This window comes from Lampris incognitus, chromosome 14, assembly GCF_029633865.1.
Source record: "Lampris incognitus isolate fLamInc1 chromosome 14, fLamInc1.hap2, whole genome shotgun sequence".
Classification (NCBI taxonomy): Eukaryota; Metazoa; Chordata; class Actinopteri; order Lampriformes; family Lampridae; genus Lampris; species Lampris incognitus.
This window is the reverse complement of record NC_079224.1, coordinates 4,444,853-4,463,388: the sequence shown is the minus strand read 5'-3', so window position 1 is coordinate 4,463,388 and position 18,536 is coordinate 4,444,853.

Sequence of the window (18,536 nt, the reverse complement as noted above, 5' to 3'; positions counted from 1 at the left end):
GTATTTATTTGTTCTCCTCACTACATGTTGCATTTATTTGTTCTCCTCACTACATGTTGTATTAACTTGTTCTCCTCACTACATGTTGTATTAACTTGTTCTCCTCACTACATGTTGCATTTATTTGTTCTCCTCACTACATGTTGCATTTATTTGTTCCTCCTCACTACATGGTGCATTTATTTGTTCTCCTCACTACATGGTGCATTTCTTGTTCTCCTCACTACATGTTGCATTATCTTGTTCTCCTCACTACATGTTGCATTTATTTGTTCTCCTCACTACATGTTGCATTTATTTGTTCTCCTCACTACATGTTGCATTTATTTGTTCTCCTCACTACATGTTGCATTTATTTGTTCTCCTCACTACATGGTGCATTAACTTGTTCTCCTCACTACATGGTGCATTTATTTGTTCTCCTCACTACATGTTGCATTTATTTGTTCTCCTCACTACATGTTGCATTTATTTGTTCTCCTCACTACATGTTGCATTAACTTGTTCTCCTCACTACATGGTGCATTTATTTGTTCTCCTCACTACATGTTGCAATTATTTGTTCTCCTCACTACATGTTGCATTTATTTGTTCTACTCACTACATGTTGCATTTATTTGTTCTCCTCACTACATGTTGCAATTATTTGTTCTCCTCACTAGATGTTGTATTTATTTGTTCTCCTTACTACATGTTGCATTTATTTGTTCTCCTCACTACATGGTGCATTTATTTGTTCTCCTCACTACATGTTGCATTTATTTGTTCTCCTCACTACATGTTGCATTTATTTGTTCTCCTCACTACATGGTGCATTCATTTGTTCTCCTCACTACATGTTGCATTTATTTGTTCTCCTCACTACATGTTGTATTTATTTGTTCTCCTCACTACATGTTGCATTAACTTGTTCTCCTCACTACATGTTGCATTTATTTGTTCTCCTCACTACATGTTGTATTTATTTGTTCTCCTCACTACATGTTGCATTTATTTGTTCTCCTCACTACATGTTGCATTTATTTGTTCTCCTCACTACATGGTGCATTAACTTGTTCTCCTCACTACATGGTGCATTTATTTGTTCTCCTCACTACATGGTGCATTTATTTGTTCTCCTCACTACATGTTGCATTTATTTGTTCTCCTCACTACATGTTGCATTTATTTGTTCCCCTCACTACATGTTGCATTTATTTGTTCTCCTCACTACATGTTGCATTTATTTGTTCTCCTCACTACATGTTGCATTTATTTGTTCTCCTCACTACATGTTGCATTTATTTGTTCTCCTCACTACATGGTGCATTTATTTGTTCTCCTCACTACATGGTGCATTTATTTGTTCTCCTCACTACATGTTGCATTTATTTGTTCTCCTCACTACATGGTGCATTTATTTGTTCTCCTCACTACATGGTGCATTTATTGTTCTCCTCACTACATGTTGCATTAACTTGTTCTCCTCACTACATGTTGCATTTATTTGTTCTCCTCACTACATGGTGCACTTATTTGTTCTCCTCACTACATGGTGCATTTATTTGTTCTCCTCACTACATGTTGCATTTATTTGTTCTCCTCACTACATGTTGCATTAACTTGTTCTCCTCACTACATGTTGCATTAACTTGTTCTCCTCACTACATGGTGCATTTATTTGTTCTCCTCACTACATGGTGCATTTATTTGTTCTCCTCACTACATGTTGCATTTATTTGTTCTCCTCACTACATGGTGCATTTATTTGTTCTCCTCACTACATGGTGCATTTATTTGTTCTCCTTACTACATGTTGCATTTATTTGTTCTCCTCACTACATGTTGCATTTATTTGTTCTCCTCACTACATGTTGCATTAACTTGTTCTCCTCACTACATGTTGCATTAACTTGTTCTCCTCACTACATGGTGCATTTATTTGTTCTCCTCACTACATGGTGCATTAACTTGTTCTCCTCACTACATGGTGCATTTATTTGTTCTCCTCACTACATGTTGCATTAACTTGTTCTCCTCACTACATGTTGCATTTATTTGTTCTCCTCACTACATGTTGCATTTATTTGTTCTCCTCACTACATGGTGCATTTATTTGTTCTCCTCACTACATGTTGCATTAACTTGTTCTCCTCACTACATGTTGCATTTATTTGTTCTCCTCACTACATGTTGCATTTATTTGTTCTCCTCACTACATGTTGCATTTATTTGTTCTCCTCACTACATGTTGCATTTATTTGTTCTCCTCACTACATGTTGCATTTATTTGTTCTCCTCACTACATGTTGCATTTATTTGTTCTCCTCACTACATGTTGCATTTATTTGTTCTCCTCACTACATGTTGCATTTATTTGTTCTCCTCACTACATGGTGCATTTATTTGTTCTCCTCACTACATGTTGCATTAACTTGTTCTCCTCACTACATGTTGCATTAACTTGTTCTCCTCACTACATGTTGCATTAACTTGTTCTCCTCACTACATGTTGCATTTATTTGTTCTCCTCACTACATGGTGCATTTATTTGTTCTCCTCACTACATGGTGCATTTATTTGTTCTCCTCACTACATGGTGCATTTATTTGTTCTCCTTACTACATGTTGCATTTATTTGTTCTCCTCACTACATGTTGCATTTATTTGTTCTCCTCACTACATGTTGTATTAACTTGTTCTCCTCACTACATGTTGCATTAACTTGTTCTCCTCACTACATGGTGCATTTATTTGTTCTCCTCACTACATGGTGCATTTATTTGTTCTCCTCACTACATGTTGCATTTATTTGTTCTCCTCACTACATGGTGCATTTATTTGTTCTCCTCACTACATGGTGCATTTATTTGTTCTCCTCACTACATGTTTGCATTTATTTGTTCTCCTCACTACATGGTGCATTTATTTGTTCTCCTCACTACATGGTGCACTTATTTGTTCTCCTCACTACATGTTGCATTTATTTGTTCTCCTCACTACATGGTGCATTTATTTGTTCTCCTCACTACATGGTGCATTTATTTGTTCTCCTCACTACATGTTGCATTTATTTGTTCTCCTCACTACATGTTGCATTTATTTGTTCTCCTCACTACATGTTGCATTAACTTGTTCTCCTCACTACATGGTGCATTTATTTGTTCTCCTCACTACATGGTGCATTTCTTTGTTCGCCTCACTACATGTTGCATTAACTTGTTCTCCTCACTACATGTTGCATTTATTTGTTCTCCTCACTACATGTTGTATTTATTTGTTCTCCTCACTACATGTTGCATTTATTTGTTCTCCTCACTACATGTTGCATTTATTTGTTCTCCTCACTACATGGTGCATTAACTTGTTCTCCTCACTACATGGTGCATTTATTTGTTCTCCTCACTACATGTTGCATTTATTTGTTCTCCTCACTACATGTTGCATTTATTTGTTCTCCTCACTACATGTTGCATTAACTTGTTCTCCTCACTACATGGTGCATTTATTTGTTCTCCTCACTACATGTTGCATTTATTTGTTCTCCTCACTACATGTTGCATTTATTTGTTCTCCTCACTACATGTTGCATTTATTTTTTCTCCTCACTAGATGTTGTATTTATTTGTTCTCCTTACTACATGTTGCATTTATTTGTTCTCCTCACTACATGGTGCATTTATTTCTTCTCCTCACTACATGTTGCATTTATTTGTTCTCCTCACTACATGTTGCATTTATTTGTTCTCCTCACTACATGGTGCATTTATTTGTTCTCCTCACTACATGTTGCATTAACTTGTTCTCCTCACTACATGTTGCATTTATTTGTTCCCCTCACTACATGGTGCATTTATTTGTTCTCCTCACTACATGGTGCATTTATTTGTTCTCCTCACTACATGGTGCATTTATTTGTTCTCCTCACTACATGTTGCATTTATTTGTTCTCCTCACTACATGTTGCATTTATTTTTTCTCCTCACTACATGTTGCATTTATTTGTTCTCCTCACTACATGTTGCATTTATTTTTTCTCCTCACTAGATGTTGTATTTATTTGTTCTCCTTACTACATGTTGCATTTATTTGTTCTCCTCACTACATGGTGCATTTATTTGTTCTCCTCACTACATGTTGCATTTATTTGTTCTCCTCACTACATGTTGCATTTATTTGTTCTCCTCACTACATGGTGCATTTATTTGTTCTCCTCACTACATGTTGCATTTATTTGTTCCCCTCACTACATGGTGCATTTATTTGTTCTCCTCACTACATGGTGCATTTATTTGTTCTCCTCACTACATGGTGCATTTATTTGTTCTCCTCACTACATGTTGCATTTATTTGTTCTCCTCACTACATGGTGCATTTATTTGTTCTCCTCACTACATGGTGCATTTATTTGTTCTCCTCACTACATGTTGTACTTATTTGTTCCCCTCACTACATGGTGCATTTATTTGTTCCCCTCACTACATGGTGCATTTATTTGTTCTCCTCACTACATGTTGTATTAACTTGTTCTCCTCACTACATGTTGTATTAACTTGTTCTCCTCACTACATGTTGCATTAACTTGTTCTCCTCACTACATGGTGCATTTATTTGTTCTCCTCACTACATGTTGCATTTATTTGTTCTCCTCACTACATGTTGTATTTATTTGTTCTCCTCACTACATGGTGCATTTATTTGTTCCCCTCACTACATGGTGCATTTACTTGTTCTCCTCACTACATGTTGCATTAACTTGTTCTCCTCACTACATGTTGTATTAACTTGTTCTCCTCACTACATGTTGCATTTACTTGTTCTCCTCACTACATGGTGCATTTATTTGTTCTCCTCACTACATGGTGCATTTATTTGTTCCCCTCACTACATGGTGCATTTACTTGTTCTCCTCACTACATGTTGCATTAACTTGTTCTCCTCACTACATGTTGTATTAACTTGTTCTCCTCACTACATGTTGCATTTACTTGTTCTCCTCACTACATGGTGCATTTACTTGTTCTCCTCACTACATGTTGCATTAACTTGTTCTCCTCACTACATGTTGTATTAACTTGTTCTCCTCACTACATGTTGCATTTACTTGTTCTCCTCACTACATGTTGCATTAACTTGTTCCCCTCACTACATGTTGCATTTATTTGTTCTCCTCACTACATGGTGCATTAACTTGTTCTCCTCACTACATGTTGCATTTATTTGTTCTCCTCACTACATGGTGCATTTATTTGTTCTCCTCACTACATGTTGCATTTATTTGTTCTCCTCACTACATGTTGCATTTATTTGTTCTCCTCACTACATGTTGCATTTATTTGTTCTCCTCACTACATGTTGCATTTATTTGTTCTCCTCACTACATGTTGCATTTATTTGTTCTCCTCACTACATGTTGCATTAACTTGTTCTCCTCACTACATGGTGCATTTATTTGTTCTCCTTACTACATGTTGCATTTATTTGTTCTCCTCACTACATGTTGCATTTATTTGTTCTCCTCACTACATGGTGCATTTATTTGTTCTCCTCACTACATGGTGCATTTATTTGTTCTCCTCACTACATGTTGCATTTATTTGTTCCCCTCACTACATGGTGCATTTATTTGTTCTCCTCACTACATGGTGCATTTATTTGTTCTCCTCACTACATGGTGCATTTATTTGTTCTCCTCACTACATGTTGCATTTATTTGTTCTCCTCACTACATGTTGTACTTATTTGTTCCCCTCACTACATGGTGTATTTATTTGTTCCCCTCACTACATGGTGCATTTATTTGTTCTCCTCACTACATGTTGTATTAACTTGTTCTCCTCACTACATGTTGTATTAACTTGTTCTCCTCACTACATGTTGCATTAACTTGTTCTCCTCACTACATGGTGCATTTATTTGTTCTCCTCACTACATGGTGCATTTATTTGTTCTCCTCACTACATGGTGCATTTATTTGTTCTCCTCACTACATGTTGTATTAACTTGTTCTCCTCACTACATGTTGTATTAACTTGTTCTCCTCACTACATGTTGCATTTATTTGTTCTCCTCACTACATGTTGCATTAACTTGTTCTCACTACATGTTGCATTTATTTGTTCTCCTCACTACATGTTGCATTTATTTGTTCTCCTCACTACATGTTGCATTTATTTGTTCTCCTCACTACATGTTGCATTTATTTGTTCTCACTACATGTTGCATTTATTTGTTCTCCTCACTACATGTTGTACTTATTTGTTCCCCTCACTACATGGTGCATTTATTTGTTCCCCTCACTACATGGTGCATTTATTTGTTCTCCTCACTACATGTTGTATTAACTTGTTCTCCTCACTACATGTTGTATTAACTTGTTCTCCTCACTACATGTTGCATTTATTTGTTCTCCTCACTACATGTTGCATTAACTTGTTCTCCTCACTACATGTTGCATTTATTTGTTCTCCTCACTACATGTTGCATTTATTTGTTCTCCTCACTACATGTTGCATTTATTTGTTCTCCTCACTACATGTTGCATTTATTTGTTCTCCTCACTACATGTTGCATTTATTTGTTCTCCTCACTACATGTTGCATTTATTTGTTCTCCTCACTACATGGTGCATTTATTTGTTCTCCTCACTACATGTTGCATTTATTTGTTCTCCTCACTACATGTTGCATTAACTTGTTCTCCTCACTACATGTTGCATTTATTTGTTCTCCTTACTACATGTTGCATTTATTTGTTCTCCTCACTACATGTTGCATTTATTTGTTCTCCTCACTACATGTTGCATTTATTTGTTCTCCTCACTACATGGTGCATTTATTTGTTCTCCTCACCACATGTTGCATTTATTTGTTCTCCTCACTACATGTTGCATTTATTTGTTCTCCTCACTACATGTTGCATTTATTTGTTCTCCTCACTACATGTTGCATTTATTTGTTCTCCTCACTACATGTTGCATTTATTTGTTCTCCTCACTACATGGTGCATTTATTTGTTCTCCTCACTACATGTTGCATTAACTTGTTCTCCTCACTACATGTTGCATTTATTTGTTCCCCTCACTACATGTTGCATTTATTTGTTCTCCTCACTACATGTTGCATTTATTTGTTCTCCTCACTACATGGTGCATTTATTTGTTCTCCTCACTACATGTTGCATTTATTTGTTCTCCTCACTACATGGTGCATTTATTTGTTCTCCTCACTACATGGTGCATTTATTTGTTCTCCTCACTACATATTGCATTTATTTGTTCTCCTTACTACATGTTGCATTTATTTGTTCTCCTCACTACATGTTGCATTTATTTGTTCTCCTCACTACATGTTGCATTAACTTGTTCTCCTCACTACATGTTGCATTTATTTGTTCTCCTGAACTACATGTTGCACTTATTTGTTCTCCTCACTACATGGTGCATTTATTTGTTCTCCTCACTACATGTTGCACTTATTTGTTCTCCTCACTACATGTTGCATTTATTTGTTCTCCTCACTACATGTTGCATTAACTTGTTCTCCTCACTACATGTTGCATTTATTTGTTCTCCTTACTACATGTTGCATTTATTTGTTCTCCTCACTACATGTTGCATTTATTTGTTCTCCTCACTACATGTTGCATTTATTTGTTCTCCTCACTACATGGTGCATTTATTTGTTCTCCTCACCACATGTTGCATTTATTTGTTCTCCTCACTACATGTTGCATTTATTTGTTCTCCTCACTACATGTTGCATTTATTTGTTCTCCTCACTACATGTTGCATTTATTTGTTCTCCTCACTACATGTTGCATTTATTTGTTCTCCTCACTACATGGTGCATTTATTTGTTCTCCTCACTACATGTTGCATTAACTTGTTCTCCTCACTACATGTTGCATTTATTTGTTCCCCTCACTACATGTTGCATTTATTTGTTCTCCTCACTACATGTTGCATTTATTTGTTCTCCTCACTACATGTTGCATTTATTTGTTCTCCTCACTACATGTTGCATTTATTTGTTCTCCTCACTACATGGTGCATTTATTTGTTCTCCTCACTACATGGTGCATTTATTTGTTCTCCTCACTACATGTTGCATTTATTTGTTCTCCTTACTACATGTTGCATTTATTTGTTCTCCTCACTACATGTTGCATTTATTTGTTCTCCTCACTACATGTTGCATTAACTTGTTCTCCTCACTACATGTTGCATTTATTTGTTCTCCTCACTACATGTTGCATTAACTTGTTCTCCTCACTACATGTTGCATTAACTTGTTCTCCTCACTACATGTTGCATTTATTTGTTCTCCTCACTACATGTTGCATTTATTTGTTCTCCTCACTACATGTTGCATTTATTTGTTCTCCTCACTACATGTTGCATTTATTTGTTCTCCTCACTACATGTTGCATTTATTTGTTCTCCTCACTACATGTTGCATTTATTTGTTCTCCTCACTACATGTTGTATTTATTTGTTCTCCTCACTACATGGTGCATTTATTTGTTCTCCTCACTACATGGTGCATTTATTTGTTCTCCTCACTACATGTTGCATTTATTTGTTCTCCTCACTACATGGTGCATTTATTTGTTCTCCTCACTACATGGTGCATTTATTTGTTCTCCTCACTACATGTTGTATTAACTTGTTCTCCTCACTACATGGTGCATTTATTTGTTCTCCTCACTACATGTTGTATTAACTTGTTCTCCTCACTACATGGTGCATTTATTTGTTCTCCTCACTACATGTTGCATTAACTTGTTCTCCTCACTACATGGTGCATTTATTTGTTCTCCTCACTACATGTTGCATTTATTTGTTCTCCTCACTACATGTTGCATTAACTTGTTCTCCTCACTACATGTTGCATTTATTTGTTCTCCTTACTACATGTTGCATTTATTTGTTCTCCTCACTACATGTTGCATTTATTTGTTCTCCTCACTACATGTTGCATTTATTTGTTCTCCTCACTACATGGTGCATTTATTTGTTCTCCTCACCACATGTTGCATTTATTTGTTCTCCTCACTACATGTTGCATTTATTTGTTCTCCTCACTACATGTTGCATTTATTTGTTCTCCTCACTACATGTTGCATTTATTTGTTCTCCTCACTACATGTTGCATTTATTTGTTCTCCTCACTACATGGTGCATTTATTTGTTCTCCTCACTACATGTTGCATTAACTTGTTCTCCTCACTACATGTTGCATTTATTTGTTCCCCTCACTACATGTTGCATTTATTTGTTCTCCTCACTACATGTTGCATTTATTTGTTCTCCTCACTACATGTTGCATTTATTTGTTCTCCTCACTACATGTTGCATTTATTTGTTCTCCTCACTACATGGTGCATTTATTTGTTCTCCTCACTACATGGTGCATTTATTTGTTCTCCTCACTACATGTTGCATTTATTTGTTCTCCTTACTACATGTTGCATTTATTTGTTCTCCTCACTACATGTTGCATTTATTTGTTCTCCTCACTACATGTTGCATTAACTTGTTCTCCTCACTACATGTTGCATTTATTTGTTCTCCTGAACTACATGTTGCACTTATTTGTTCTCCTCACTACATGGTGCATTTATTTGTTCTCCTCACTACATGTTGCATTTATTTGTTCTCCTCACTACATGGTGCATTTATTTGTTCTCCTCACTACATGTTGCATTAACTTGTTCTCCTCACTACATGTTGCATTAACTTGTTCTCCTCACTACATGTTGCATTTATTTGTTCTCCTCACTACATGTTGCATTTATTTGTTCTCCTCACTACATGTTGCATTTATTTGTTCTCCTCACTACATGTTGCATTTATTTGTTCTCCTCACTACATGTTGCATTTATTTGTTCTCCTCACTACATGTTGCATTTATTTGTTCTCCTCACTACATGTTGTATTTATTTGTTCTCCTCACTACATGGTGCATTTATTTGTTCTCCTCACTACATGGTGCATTTATTTGTTCTCCTCACTACATGTTGCATTTATTTGTTCTCCTCACTACATGGTGCATTTATTTGTTCTCCTCACTACATGGTGCATTTATTTGTTCTCCTCACTACATGTTGTATTAACTTGTTCTCCTCACTACATGGTGCATTTATTTGTTCTCCTCACTACATGTTGTATTAACTTGTTCTCCTCACTACATGGTGCATTTATTTGTTCTCCTCACTACATGTTGCATTAACTTGTTCTCCTCACTACATGGTGCATTTATTTGTTCTCCTCACTACATGTTGCATTTATTTGTTCTCCTCACTACATGTTGCATTTATTTGTTCTCCTCACTACATGTTGCATTAACTTGTTCTCCTCACTACATGTTGCATTTATTTGTTCTCCTCACTACATGTTGCATTTATTTGTTCTCCTCACTACATGGTGCATTAACTTGTTCTCCTCACTACATGGTGCATTTATTTGTTCTCCTCACTACATGTTGTATTAACTTGTTCTCCTCACTACATGGTGCATTTATTTGTTCTCCTCACTACATGTTGCATTAACTTGTTCTCCTCACTACATGGTGCATTTATTTGTTCTCCTCACTACATGTTGCATTTATTTGTTCTCCTCACTACATGTTGCATTTATTTGTTCTCCTCACTACATGTTGCATTAACTTGTTCTCCTCACTACATGTTGCATTTATTTGTTCTCCTCACTACATGTTGCATTTATTTGTTCTCCTCACTACATGGTGCATTTATTTGTTCTCCTCACTACATGTTGCATTAACTTGTTCTCCTCACTACATGTTGCATTTATTTGTTCTCCTCACTACATGTTGCATTTATTTGTTCTCCTCACTACATGTTGCATTTATTTGTTCTCCTCACTACATGTTGCATTTATTTGTTCTCCTCACTACATGTTGCATTTATTTGTTCTCCTCACTACATGTTGCATTTATTTGTTCTCCTCACTACATGTTGCATTTATTTGTTCTCCTCACTACATGGTGCATTTATTTGTTCTCCTCACTACATGTTGCATTAACTTGTTCTCCTCACTACATGTTGCATTAACTTGTTCTCCTCACTACATGTTGCATTAACTTGTTCTCCTCACTACATGTTGCATTTATTTGTTCTCCTCACTACATGGTGCATTTATTTGTTCTCCTCACTACATGGTGCATTTATTTGTTCTCCTCACTACATGGTGCATTTATTTGTTCTCCTTACTACATGTTGCATTTATTTGTTCTCCTCACTACATGTTGCATTTATTTGTTCTCCTCACTACATGTTGTATTAACTTGTTCTCCTCACTACATGTTGCATTAACTTGTTCTCCTCACTACATGGTGCATTTATTTGTTCTCCTCACTACATGGTGCATTTATTTGTTCTCCTCACTACATGTTGCATTTATTTGTTCTCCTCACTACATGGTGCATTTATTTGTTCTCCTCACTACATGGTGCATTTATTTGTTCTCCTCACTACATGTTGCATTTATTTGTTCTCCTCACTACATGGTGCATTTATTTGTTCTCCTCACTACATGGTGCATTTATTTGTTCTCCTCACTACATGTTGCATTTATTTGTTCTCCTCACTACATGGTGCATTTATTTGTTCTCCTCACTACATGGTGCATTTATTTGTTCTCCTCACTACATGTTGCATTTATTTGTTCTCCTCACTACATGTTGCATTTATTTGTTCTCCTCACTACATGTTGCATTTATTTGTTCTCCTCACTACATGGTGCATTTATTTGTTCTCCTCACTACATGGTGCATTTATTTGTTCTCCTCACTACATGTTGCATTTATTTGTTCTCCTCACTACATGTTGCATTTATTTGTTCTCCTCACTACATGTTGCATTTATTTGTTCTCCTCACTACATGTTGCATTAACTTGTTCTCCTCACTACATGTTGCATTTATTTGTTCTCCTCACTACATGTTGCATTTATTTGTTCTCCTCACTACATGGTGCATTTATTTGTTCTCCTCACTACATGTTGCACTAACTTGTTCTCCTCACTACATGTTGCATTTATTTGTTCTCCTCACTACATGTTGCATTTATTTGTTCTCCTCACTACATGTTGCATTTATTTGTTCTCCTCACTACATGTTGCATTTATTTGTTCTCCTCACTACATGTTGCATTTATTTGTTCTCCTCACTACATGTTGCATTTATTTGTTCTCCTCACTACATGTTGCATTTATTTGTTCTCCTCACTACATGTTGCATTTATTTGTTCTCCTCACTACATGGTGCATTTATTTGTTCTCCTCACTACATGGTGCATTTATTTGTTCTCCTCACTACATGTTGCATTTATTTGTTCTCCTCACTACATGTTGCATTTATTTGTTCTCCTCACTACATGTTGCATTTATTTGTTCTCCTCACTACATGTTGCATTAACTTGTTCTCCTCACTACATGTTGCATTTATTTGTTCTCCTCACTACATGTTGCATTTATTTGTTCTCCTCACTACATGGTGCATTTATTTGTTCTCCTCACTACATGTTGCATTAACTTGTTCTCCTCACTACATGTTGCATTTATTTGTTCTCCTCACTACATGTTGCATTTATTTGTTCTCCTCACTACATGTTGCATTTATTTGTTCTCCTCACTACATGGTGCATTTATTTGTTCTCCTCACTACATGTTGCATTTATTTGTTCTCCTCACTACATGGTGCATTTATTTGTTCTCCTCACTACATGTTGCATTTATTTGTTCTCCTCACTACATGTTGCATTTATTTGTTCTCCTCACTACATGTTGCATTTATTTGTTCTCCTCACTACATGTTGCATTTATTTGTTCTCCTCACTACATGTTGCATTTATTTGTTCTCCTCACTACATGTTGCATTTATTTGTTCTCCTCACTACATGGTGCATTTATTTGTTCTCCTCACTACATGTTGCATTAACTTGTTCTCCTCACTACATGTTGCATTAACTTGTTCTCCTCACTACATGTTGCATTAACTTGTTCTCCTCACTACATGTTGCATTTATTTGTTCTCCTCACTACATGGTGCATTTATTTGTTCTCCTCACTACATGGTGCATTTATTTGTTCTCCTCACTACATGTTGCATTTATTTGTTCTCCTTACTACATGTTGCATTTATTTGTTCTCCTCACTACATGTTGCATTTATTTGTTCTCCTCACTACATGTTGCATTAACTTGTTCTCCTCACTACATGTTGCATTTATTTGTTCTCCTGAACTACATGTTGCATTTATTTGTTCTCCTCACTACATGTTGCATTTATTTGTTCTCCTCACTACATGGTGCATTTATTTGTTCTCCTGAACTACATGTTGCATTTATTTGTTCTCCTCACTACATGGTGCACTTATTTGTATTTATTTGCCTTATGTGTTCTGTGGGGTGTTTGTGTGTTTAAATGTTGCAGCTGCTACACAAAAATTGCTCATCTGGGCACAAATAAAACCTATTTGACTTGATATATACATACATACATACATACATATATATATATCAGTTCATTGTGAGGTTCATCACACTGAACTGTTTGGCCATGTAAAGTATGGTTATAAAATATAAAATGAATGTTTAAATAATAACCCCACAAATGTTGGAGACTTCATTGCATAAGGCATATTTATAGATTCTTGTTATCATTAATTTACACAACAAAGCCGTGCATCACAATTTGATAACATCTAAATTTCATCCTGATACAGCATTATTGAGTGAAGCCAGGCCTGCTGAGAGGTGTAGGAGGCAGAGAGGAAGAGAGGAGGAGGCAGACGTAGGAGGGCTCGTCCTTCACAGACAATACCCACCGTCTAGGTTACAGCTGTTTCAGTAAAAACGTGGTGATATCATAGTAGTACTGTGGGGTTTCTCAACTTTTCACACAACTCTCAACTTTAAATTCAATTGCAGAACAGTTCAAAACCACTTCATGCTAAAAACACAGGTCCACCTTAATGGCATTTAATGCTGTTTCCTGTCAGTTCATATTTTTTCCATGTCACCACCATGACTGACACCATATCACCACCATGGTGACATCATATCACCACCATGATGACACCATGACTGACACCATGTCACCACCATGACTGACACCATATCACCACCATGATGACACCATATCACCACCATGACTGACACCATATCACCACCATGGTGACATCATATCACCACCATGATGACACCATGACTGACACCATGTCACCACCATGACTGACACCATATCACCACCATGATGACACCATATCACCACATTGATGACACCATGTCACCACCATGACTGACACCATATCACCACCATGATGACACCATATCACCACCATGACTGACACCATATCACCACCATGACTGACACCATGTCACCACCATGACTGACACCATGTCACCACCATGACTGACACCATGTCACCACCATGACTGACACCATATCACCACCATGACTGACACCATGTCACCACCATGACTGACATCATATCACCACCATGACTGACACCATATCACCACCATGACTGACACCATATCACCACCATGACTGACACCATATCACCACCATGACTGACACCATATCACCACCATGACTGACACCATGTCACCACCATGACTGACACCATATCACCACCATGATGACATCATATCACCACCATGGTGACATCATATCACCACCATGATGACACCATATCACCACCATGACTGACATCATATCACCACCATGATGACACCATGATGACACCATGTCACCACCATGACTGACACCATATCACCACCATGATGACACCATATCACCACATTGATGACACCATGTCACCACCATGACTGACACCATATCACCACCATGACTGACACCATATCACCACCATGACTGACACCATATCACCACCATGACTGACACCATATCACCACCATGACTGACACCATATCACCACCATGACTGACACCATGTCACCACCATGACTGACACCATATCACCACCATGATGACATCATATCACCACCATGGTGACATCATATCACCACCATGATGACACCATATCACCACCATGACTGACATCATATCACCACCATGATGACACCATGATGACACCATGTCACCACCATGACTGACACCATATCACCACCATGATGACACCATATCACCACATTGATGACACCATGTCACCACCATGACTGACACCATATCACCACCATGATGACACCATGTCACCACCATGACTGACACCATATCACCACCATAACTGACACCATGTCACCACCATGATGACACCATATAACCACCATGATGACACCATGTCACCACCATGACTGACACCATATCACCACCATGACTGACACCATGTCACCACCATGATGACACCATATCACCACCATGATGACACCATGTCACCACCATGATGACACCATATCACCACCATGATGACACCATGTCACCACCATGACTGACACCATATCACCACCATAACTGACACCATGTCACCACCATGATGACACCATATCACCACATTGATGACACCATGTCACCACCATGATGACACCATGTCACCACCATGATGACACCATATCACCACCATGATGACACCATGTCACCACCATGACTGACACCATATCACCACCATAACTGACACCATGTCACCACCATGATGACACCATATCACCACATTGATGACACCATGTCACCACCATGACTGACACCATATCACCACCATGACTGACACCATGTCACCACCATGATGACACCATATCACCACCATGATGACACCATGTCACCACCATGACTGACACCATATCACCACCATGATGACACCATGTCACCACCATGACTGACACCATATCACCACCATAACTGACACCATGTCACCACCATGATGACACCATGTCACCACCATGACTGACACCATATCACCACCATGACTGACACCATGTCACCACCATGATGACACCATATCACCACCATGATGACACCATGTCACCACCATGACTGACACCATGTCACGATGACTGGCACCATGTCACCACCATATCACCACCATGATGACACCATGTCACCACCATGACTGACACCATGTCACCACCATGACTGACACCATGTCACCACCATGATGACACCATATCACCACCATGATGACACCATGTCACCACCATGACTGACACCATGTCACCACCAGGACTGACACCATGTAACCACCATGATGACACCATATCACCACCATGATGACACCATGTCACCACCATGACTGACACCATGTCACCACCAGGACTGACACCATGTAACCACCATGATGACACCATATCACCACCATGATGACACCATATCACCACCATGACTGACACCATATCACCACCAGGACTGACACCATATCACCACCATGATGACACCATGTCACCACCATGACTGACACCATGTCACGATGACTGGCACCATGTCACCACCATATCACCACCATGATGACACCATGTCACCACCATGACTGACACCATGTCACCACCATGATGACACCATATCACCACCATGATGACACCATGTCACCACCATGACTGACACCATGTCACCACCATGACTGACACCATGTCACCACCAGGACTGACACCATGTAACCACCATGACTGACACCATGTCACCACCATGACTGACACCATGTCACGATGACTGGCACCATGTCACCACCATGATGACACCATGTCACCACCATGACTGACACCATGTCACCACCAGGACTGACACCATGTCACCACCATGACTGACACCATATCACCACCATGATGACACCATGTCACCACCATGACTGAGACCATATCACCACCATGACTGACACCATGTCACCACCATGATGACACCATATCACCACCATGATGACACCATGTCACCACCATGACTGACACCATGTCACCACCATGACTGACACCATGTCACCACCATGATGACACCATATCACCACCATGATGACACCATGTCACCACCATGACTGACACCATGTCACCACCATGACTGACACCATGTCACCACCAGGACTGACACCATGTAACCACCATGACTGACACCATGTCACCACCATGACTGACACCATGTCACGATGACTGGCACCATGTCACCACCATGATGACACCATGTCACCACCATGACTGACACCATGTCACCACCAGGACTGGCACCATGTCACCACCATGATGACACCATATCACCACCATGATGACACCATGTCACCACCATGACTGAGACCATATCACCACCATGACTGACACCATGTCACCACCATGATGACACCATATCACCACCATGATGACACCATGTCACCACCATGACTGACACCATGTCACCACCATGACTGACACCATATCACCACCATGATGACACCATGTCACCACCATGATGACACCATGTCACCACCATGATGACACCATGTCACCACCATGACCGACACCATGTCACCACCATGACTGACACCATGTCACCACCATGATGACACCATGTCACCACCATGATGACACCATGTCACCACCAGGACTGACACCATGTCACCACCATGACCGACACCATGTCACCACCATGATGACACCATATCACCACCATGATGACACCATGTCACCACCATGATGACACCATGTCACCACCATGACTGACACCATGTCACCACCATGATGACACCATATCACCACCATGATGACACCATATCACCACCATGATGACACCATGTCACCACCATGATGACACCATATCACCACCATGATGACACCATGTCACCACCATGATGACACCATATCACCACCATGACTGACACCATGTCACCACCATGATGACACCATATCACCACCATGATGACACCATGTCACCACCATGATGACACCATGTCACCACCATGACTGACACCATGTCACCACCATGATGACACCATGTCACCACCATGACTGACACCATGTCACCACCATGACTGACACCATGTCACCACCATGACTGACACCATGTCACGATGACTGGCACCATGTCCCCACCATATCACCACCATGATGACACCATGTCACCACCATGATGACACCATGTCACCACCATGACTGACACCATGTCACCACCATGACTGACACCATGTCACGTTGACTGGCACCATGTCCCCACCATATCACCACCATGATGACACCATGTCACCACCATGACTGACACCATATCACCACCATGATGACACCATATCACCACCATGATGACACCATGTCACCACCATGATGACACCATATCACCACCATGATGACACCATATCACCACCATGATGACACCATGTCACCACCATGATGACACCATATCACCACCATGATGACACCATATCACCACCATGACTGACACCATATCACCACCATGATGACACCATGTCACCACCATGATGACACCATATCACCACCATGATGACACCATGTCACCACCATGATGACACCATATCACCACCATGACTGACACCATATCACCACCATGATGACACCATATCACCACCATGATGACACCATGTCACCACCATGACTGACACCATATCACCACCATGAT